This window comes from Misgurnus anguillicaudatus, chromosome 1, assembly GCF_027580225.2.
Source record: "Misgurnus anguillicaudatus chromosome 1, ASM2758022v2, whole genome shotgun sequence".
Lineage (NCBI taxonomy): Eukaryota > Metazoa > Chordata > Actinopteri > Cypriniformes > Cobitidae > Misgurnus > Misgurnus anguillicaudatus.
In genome coordinates this window covers 17,960,191-17,966,190 of record NC_073337.2, presented here as the reverse complement: position 1 = coordinate 17,966,190, position 6,000 = coordinate 17,960,191, and the positions used below count along the sequence as shown (strand labels likewise).

The 6,000-nt window shown below is 39.0% G+C and overlaps 1 protein-coding gene across 4 annotated transcripts in view; it reads left to right on the top strand.

Moving 5' to 3' along the window:
• The first annotated feature begins 645 nt into the window (after window positions 1-645).
• Window positions 646-6,000, top strand: part of syt1a (synaptotagmin Ia) — a 246,624-nt gene continuing 241,269 nt past the window's right edge. For all 4 annotated transcript variants that reach the window (XM_073867486.1, XM_073867482.1, XM_073867489.1 and 1 more), the window contains exon 1: window positions 646-842. The gene's annotated coding sequence lies outside the window, so the exon portion shown is untranslated. The remainder of the gene's footprint in view (window positions 843-6,000) is intronic.

Sequence of the window (6,000 nt, the reverse complement as noted above, 5' to 3'; positions counted from 1 at the left end):
TATAACTCTCTCTCTTTCTCTCTCTGTGTGTGTGCACATTAACACATTTCATGCCAGAACCTGCCTGTACACCTTCCTGCTTCTCACCTCTTAAAATCTCTATATCATCTCATTGGTTTCTCCAAATTTTACTCACTTGAGAAATAAACTCAATATAAACAATATCTAACATTTGCCTCAAAGGCTTCAATCAAAAAGGCACAGATTTAAGTGTGAACTCAAAGCTTCTCATCAAAGACCAACTTCGGTATTAATACTTTATTCAAACTGTATACTGTAAACTTGTTCCCAAGATGGTTTTGTAGATGTCCTTGGGTGTCCTTGTCTTGCCTCCACCCTTTCCTTCGGATGTGTAAGAATGCTAATTCTATCTGAGAGGGTCATCTTAGTTTACTGCTGGCAGAGCCATCGCCCTGCTGACTGCATCATCGTCCTTGATAGCCAATCACAATCAAGGACTCAGTGATGCTGTGCCACTCTCACTGGAGGGATTCCTTGTGATGCCTTGTGATGGCGCATGGTTAAACAGGCAAGATTCCCTTCTCTCTTTCTCTTTCTCTCTCTCTCTCTCTCTCTCTCTCTCTCTCTCAATCAATTTAATTCAGGAGTGGATGCATGCACTGTCTGGTTTAAACAGACATAGTACATTGTACATGCACACTGCAGGCTCAGCAAGGAATTGCGACAACAGCAGCTCTCTCTCTCTCTCTCATGCTCTCTCTCTCTCCACCTCTACCAGACGAGACTCCTCCTCTCCATCTCTCTGTGACTCCCTCTCTCTTGCATATGATCTGCTCTTCACTTCCCAGCTGAAGCAGGAGATAACAGCAGGATACACACAGGTAGGCACTTATGTTTTCTCTCTCAAGTGCTGCTAAAGTTGCATTCAGATGTCCAGGTGTCCATGGTTTGCTGCGCATTGGACGCGAAATCTATTCTGGGTCAACAAAGAGTATGCCATTAGAAATGCCCGCCCCTACAGCGTGGCATTTGTTTTCACGCCAGCACTGATGTTGGCATCATTTCTTGGCTCTTGCTGGACAGCTTGGGAAGGTTGTGGTTTACTGGATGGATAGTTCCTGTTAGAAACCCATCATCTACTGTCACGCTCAGCTGAGATGTGCTTAGCCAAGTAGAGGAAAACGCTGCACACATTTGTGACTGGAGATTGAAGATGTGTTTTGTTAAGTGCAACTGTGTGTGGGAGTGTACATGCGGGTGGATGGTTGAGGAGGGAGGGGAGATGGAAGCGGAGTAGCTCTATTCATCCCATGGAAACTAATCCTGTTGTAGTGCCTCGTATCTGATAAAACACTCAACTGTGCCCTTTATTTGTGACAGGTTTATCGAATTATTCCAGAATGGAGACCCTTATATGTTTTGCTCAGTGAGAATATAGGGGAATCACGACAGCAACGTATATACGATTCACTTTGGCAACAGGCGAAAATCTGATAGTAAATAGGTTTTCTGTGTGTCAAACCTCAAAATGAATCGCAAAGCTTAAGCATCATTCACAATACGGGCACTTCCCTTATATGCAGTTATTAAAAATAGCATTGTGTGCATAGATTGCTCAAGATACAATACGTGATGAAATCACCTTTAGGTATTATGTTTTTTGGATGGCTCTGCTGTCCCCACTAAGAAATGCGCCTGAGCCTGGTCTCGCTCGCAGTCTGTTCTTGCATCTGTCATTACCTCATATCTCTGTTGGGCAGATCAGCGGTTGCTATGCACGCCTAGTGAAAGTGAGGCGCGGGGATTGCTCGGCAGTAGCCGCGGGCTTATCCATTTCAACTGTGCAGATCCTCCTCTGGAATACATTAGTGGTGAGGAGCTGCGGTAAAACAGTTGCCAAGTGATACCGGAGGAACATCTCTAAAAACACGTCAAAACAGAGCACCAGACCACATTAAGATGCAGCTTATGCAGGTGCGATTATTGCCGTCTCAGATGTGCCTTTTTTGGATATTTTGGCAGCAGGATAGTAGTGTAGAAAGTTGACTCGTGCATTTTTGTCTCGGCTGATGTCGTCAGAAGCGCAGTAATACAGTTAGATATGTAAGATATACAGTAATGGAAAGGCATCATTTTAAACTTCAACTAGGGCTGCATGGTATTGAACAATGAAATAATTTTGAAATAATGCAATATTTGATACAACAACAATTCTATTGGTTTATTATATATATATATATATATATATATATATATATATATATATATATATATATATATATATATATATATATATATATATATATATATATATATATATATATATATATATATATATATATATATATATATATATATATATATATAGGCCCAAGTGATATGCATATCAATTAACATCGTTTAGTTACGGTATGCTGGGTTTTATTTTATTTTTATTTTATTTTTACATTACTCAATTGTTGAAAACTAGTATGATGCCCATTGCGATATGCTGATCTATTAACATTGTTGAGTTATTGGGAAATGGCGTTATATGCATATTGCGATATGCTTATTTATTGAAATCTTGTGTGGTATGCGCATTGCGAAATGCTGGCTTATTAACATCGTTCAGTTTTGATATATACAAATTATGTTATGCTGATTTGTTAACATCACTGAGTAATTGGAAAACTTTTGTGATATACAGCTTGCGATATGCAGATTTACGAATTTCCATTGCTTTTGGTATATCTTGCGCTTTCGATATAATTTGCATTAATCATCAGATAAAATTTCCCTGCTTTGTCGTTTATAATGTAATGTAAGTGAAAACTATTATCCGCACAACACACTTAAGAGAAACTGCGGGCCAGGGTAGTTGTCTTGATAGTGTTGATAGTAGGCATGGGCTGGTTACTGGGTATTTAAAAGTATACCAAGGTTTTCTTCTTCCTTTATTTCTTAACCCCATTCCAGCATCTACGGCTATTCAGACAAGTTGATCCATACAGAGGTTGGGGGAGGGATAATTTGGTATCTCCAATATGCCTAACTTGCATGTTTTTGGCCTGTGGGAGGAAACCGGAGTACCCGGAGTAAACCCGCGCTGACACAGGGAGAACTTGCAGAAAATACCAAGGTTTTAAAGGTTTTAAACCTACAAAAATGTTCTGTGATACCATTTTCAAGGTATCATATGTGTTAAATTAATTAAATCATTAAGTCATGTAATTGATCTGCTGTTTACATTTAATATAAAGTACAAAATATAAATATTTTTTAAAGGAATATTATAATTAAAGACTTTGGGCCCTATTTTAAGCGCATTGTCTAAAGCGCACAGCGCAACGTCTAAATGGGCGTCCGAATCCACTTTTGCTAATTTAACGACAGGAAAAATGGTTTGTGCGCCGAGCGCATGGTCGAAAAGGGTTAGTCCTATTGTAATGGGAGTATTTTGGGCGTAACGTGCAATAAACCAATGAGAGTCTCAGCTCTCATCCCCTTTAAAAGCCAGTTGCGCTGGCGCTATGTCTAATCCCTATTTAGATGACGGACTTTGTAAACTGAAAAACTAAGCGGAAGAAGATCCCCAGTTTAAGATTAATGTTAAATAATTGTGTTGTTTTTCACTTGTATTGAAATTGTTATTTTTTTATTAAAACCTTTAAAAATCGTTTTATTTTAGTCATGGAAGTAAAAAAGCAGGCTTTTAGTTGCTTTAAATGTATGGCTATCCAATTTTATCAAAAAATAATTTGCAAGTATGTAAGATTTCAGCCCGTTTATAGGCCCATATTACTAATGCGCTCTTTAAATAACAAAAAAACTTATTGCGCCATTGACTTTAGACTTTAGACCAGGTTTTTGTTGGTCAATGGCGTAGTCTATTTTAGTTGCCTCAAAATAGCAACGCGCCAACAATGCGCCTGAACACACCTCGTTTTCAGACCAGAACGCCCATGGGCGCAAAAGGGGCGCAATTTAAACAACGTGGCGCTAAACGTGAAAATTATAATTGCGCAGGGAGGAAACTAGCGAAAGACACTTGCGTCGCGCATTGCGCCGCATTGCGCCGGGTGTAAGATAGAGCCCCTAATTTTTACCTGGCATACATGTTGCATCTTGCTAAAAATAAAATGCATTGTGTCCAATTGAAAAGTTGTTTGTATACGCAGACATTTGAGTATAACATATTTTAGTCTTGCAATACTGCAACACAGTGGTATTTCTGCTTAAGGTTATCATACAGCCAAAATCTCATACCGGCCCATGCCTAGTTAATAGACAATTTGTGAATATTTTTCTAACAATAACAAAAGTTGTACTTCTTGGGGCATTATGTGATAACAGATGTTGGCCCAAATATGTCACGCCCCCTGCAGTTGCCAAGGGCAACACTGTGCATTTTCAGCCTTGTTAAAAATCCATTAATGATGTGAGATACAAGCCTCATATCCCTGCAAGACAGAGTTTACAACCACTTATATGTCGCTTATGCTCTATTTCGAAGTCAAAATAGGATCAGTCACCTGAAAGATTTTTTGTTTCTGAGAAATTTACACTTTCATGATCAAATTTGACGGAATAAGAACATATGGCCGTGTGTATACGTGTATGTCGTGTCCTTAGAGGCTAAATCGTTGTTAGGAGTAATAGAAGCCAGAAGATAAAAATAGCGTCTCTATTATGATTTGACCTTGGACAGCTGGTGTGTTGGCTACGGATACCTGGACAAGGGAAGTGCACGGATCACTGACACGCTTCGTGAAAGTTTGTGGTAGAAATGATAAATGTGTGCAATAACCGAGAGCTACTGTATGTATGTTCTAGACATGTTAAAGAACAGTAGGAGCAGAAACACCATCTTTGTGATACAGTACAGTCTGGGCCCGAGTAACTAGGACAAATTCAAATTTGCTGTTGTGGGCATGGCACTACTAATTTTGCATTCATCATTTTTAGTCTTTGCACAGTGGAACTTCCAGCGACAAGATTAAACAGGCTATTATAAGGGGCTGTTTAGTTTTTTTGCATCGCAAATCACTGTATCGAACATTGCGACCTATCATAACTCACAGCAACAGTAAAGCTGTAAATTACCCAGCGATACCAAAAAAAACAAGTTTGTGTTTGTACAGACAAGCAGCAGGGGTCATACGTGTCACAAGAACCAAGGCCTCGTGGGAAATGCTGCTGAATAAATATCGATTGATGTATCAGAGAACAGAAACACTTTCAAGGTCAGCGAAAGAGATGAGGCTTTAAAAGGCTTTAAAACAAAAAATATGTAATATACAATACTGTATATGTATGAGTTGAGTCTTTGTGTGAAGGATAATAATACTGCTCTCCAAGTTTGTGGTTTTACATATTTTTAACAAATCGCACGTCGCAGCACAGTATGCACAGTCCTATAAATAGACAACAGCATAACAAAAATGCCGTTCTTAATGTCACACCCACAGTCTTTACTCTGATTGAACTTTCATAATGTCTGCCTCAAATGTGATGCCTCAAAAAACATATCAGACAGTCGATCTCTTGGTTGCTAAATAACTCCGTATTTATATATTTCTACTAGAGAAATACAGTAGATGCAGTTGCTGTATTGGGGCTGCTCACTGTTCCACATATTGCTAAGCAACGGAGGAGAGGTCCTTAGAGAATGTAGCCAGCCTTCTGACTTCATAACACTGCCTTGGCACATACACACAGATGGTGGTGAGCGAATCCTGTTCCATAGCTTTTGCTACGCCTTGCCGTTGCCATGACAGTTACATATGTGCACAGTTAGAGGAAGTGATGTAATCTCTTCTTTATTAATCAGTGGTGAGGCTTTACCTTTACCGGTGAATGATCACAATATACCATCATTCACTTGCAGATCATATAGTGTCGTGTGGATATATTCACGGTGCCCTTTCCAGTTGACATAGCAGTTTGGATCTATTTATTGTTAATAGGGCTGTCAATCCATGCAATTATTTAATTTAAATTAATTGCATTATATGCTGATTTAATTATTACGGTTTTGCATATATCAATATTTTATTT